Source organism: Mus caroli, chromosome 2 (assembly GCF_900094665.2).
Source record: "Mus caroli chromosome 2, CAROLI_EIJ_v1.1, whole genome shotgun sequence".
NCBI classification, from domain to species: domain Eukaryota; kingdom Metazoa; phylum Chordata; class Mammalia; order Rodentia; family Muridae; genus Mus; species Mus caroli.
The window spans coordinates 96,097,433-96,100,355 of NC_034571.1; positions in this window are offsets into that span (position 1 = coordinate 96,097,433).

A 2,923-nucleotide genomic window follows, 5' to 3' on the forward strand; every position below is an offset into this window, starting at 1 on the left:
CACTTTGTAGACCAGGCTGGCCTCGAACTCAGAAATCCGCCTGCCTCTGCCTCCCGAGTGCTGGGATTAAAGGCGTGCACCACCACGCCCGGCGATCCTTGATGTCTTTACTGAGTTAAATGCATAAAGCCTCATGGCTCTGCTGTTCACTGTCTTATAAATTGCCATTTCCAGACAAAGTCACAAAAGATTCTGCCCAATAACCGCCCATAGCTCCTTCGGCTACATTCCAACAAAGTACTACAAACTAGGCATTTAGAAACTACAGATTATTACTTCTTATCTTTCTAGAGGCTGGACATCTGATCCCAGAGGACAACATGGGTTCTGGGAAGGACACCTGTTGGGCTTGAAAGCTGTTGTCCTCTTTTGTGTCTTTATATGGAAGACAGAGGGCAAGAGACATCCCTGGAGTCCTTTTAACAAGGGTACTGATCTCATTTGAGGGTTCTGACCTCTTGACCACTTTCCAAAGGCCCCACTTGCTGATGCCATCAGTGTGTCTGTTGGGATTTTTCCAAAGCACAACCACTAGGCTTATTGTAGCCTTACTGCCTGAGGATAGAGGATGGTAAGTCATAAAGGACAGTGGCCTTGAAGAGGAAGCACTGTGGAGTGGCTGCCCCTGAAGCATGAACCTGTAGCTATCTCCTAAGCACAGTGATTGTGAACAGGAAGTGAGGCTCTGCGCACTGAAGAACAGAGCCATCTAAGACAATGTTCAGCTATCTCTGGGGAGCTTCAGCAGGGCTTCATCAAATTTCTCAGCCCAGGCAAGAAGGCCAGGAGGCTGTGTGGCCCACAGAGTTGACGTGTGTCATTCAAGAATAGAAGACTGGGGAGTCCCTGGCAAAAATGAAAGTTCTTCTAGCTTTATAATTTCTTTCTGGTAGCTTAAAAAAATAACTTATTTTACGTGAATCGGTGTTTTGCCAGTATGTATATCTGAGTGAGGGTGTTACGGACAGTTATGAGCTACCACGTGGGTGCTGGGAATTGAACCCAAGTCCTCTGGAAGAGAAGAAAGTGCTCTTATCTGCTGAGCCATCTCTCCAGCTCTCTTCCTCACAGTTTTGAAAGTTTGGTTAATCCATTCTTTCACTGAGGCAGTGAGGAGTCATAGCTTCGCAGTCCCTGTAAGGCAAACAGCTTAAGTGAGGATCAATGTCCGTGAAACTTGTCCAAATGATATGAAAATGATATGACATTCATGCTTGGACACACACACATTTAAAAGCAGAATGATATAGTCTGCAAAGTAGACAAAGAAAATGTCTACCACTGCTTTTCCCTCCTTCCTCACCATTCTTCCATTATTTAGGGTAACAAAATTGTAGTTTTCCATCTATTGTCTGGTGGTGGTGGGGAATCTAGTAGTTTTCAGTTAAGGGGGAATGCAAATGTATAGTTGCCCTCATTGGCTGCAAAACCAAGCTTTGCTGAGCTTCTCCAGGGCACCAGCTTGCAGGTTTCCCACTGGCCTCCAGCTAAACTGTTTTTATTTTTTGGAACATAGGATTCCTTCCTCACCTGATACCAGGCCTCCTTCTCATCTCAGAGAGGAAGACGGGTCATACTCCACTGTGAGGTGATAAAGGACCTGGAGGGAGATGGAATATCTCAAGGCTAGCTTGTGTCTTTTTGCAGATGAAGATACCAGCATCTTCATTTAAGTGAGCTAGTGGTAAGAGGAATACTAGTCAAGGTTAAGTCCCATGTCTTTTCACTGCTGTGGGGTCATTGAGTATTTATTTAGCCTTGCTTAATTCCTCCAGTTTGGTCTTTTCCCATCTACATCACCCAGGCATTACTGTATAGTCTTCATTCAACTGCCCTCCCCCAAACCTGAGTTTTGCTGCCACACTTTGACCTCTACTGAACTAGTCAGGTATAATGCGTCCTTTTCTCTAGAGAAGTTTCATGACCAATCTGAGGTCACATTGTCTGCTACTCAGGATGCCCTCCACTGCATGGCAAGGCTCTGTGCTCAGCAAGGAGGGAAGGCATAGGGTTTCTTCAAGGAAAAGCAGCAAGTCTCGGCCTGGTCAAAAGGTCTCTCAGTGGGATGGGATGGTGAAATTCCCACCCTCCAAATGAAATAGGGATTTTGAGAAATGAAGCAATTTTTTCTTTCCTGGAGAGTCCCTTGGGGAGTTCCCAACTCAAAGTGCTCATGTCCTCATAGAGACAAATGTCATGAGAAAAAACATTTCTGTGGAATGTGCCCAACCCAGAAGAAGCATTCAGAACACTTTGGCTGGATCTTTTTCCAGTAGCCGCCTTCCTCTCATTCTTTTCTCCTCTGCGTCATGCTCACACGCAGATGATGTTCACACTTCTCTCCTAATAGCTCCAAAGAGCAGAACTTGTAAGAAACTTGAGAGAGCACCTTGGTCTTGGAGTTTATCAGTTGCTCCATAATAAATAAATAATAATAAAGTAATAGTGAATATATTATTTTTAGTGATTTTCATTTGTATTATCATTTTTATTTAAATGTTTGTATATGTGAAAGTATGTCATGTGTGGTATGTCTCCAGAGGCCAGAACAAGGCATGAGTGAGTTCTCTAATTGAGATCCATGGTTTCTGTGGCATTACATTTCTTCTTTTGGAAAAGGGGTAGGGTGTGTGTGTGTGTGTGTGTGTGTGTGTGTGTGTGTGTGTGTGTGTGCTCAGCTGTGTATGGGGATGTAAATGTGTGTATGTGCATGTATGAACGTATATCTGTGCATGTCTATGTGGAGGGAAGGCATTGCCTACCTTATTTGGAGGCAAGAGCTCTCACTAGGACCTGGGACTCTCCAGTTTACCTAGGCTGGCTCCAATAATCTCTGCTTCCCCAGTGCTTAGGCTGTAAGTGCACATCAGCACACCCAGCTTTTTATGTAGGTGCTGTGGGTCAAACTCAGGCTCTCACAAAG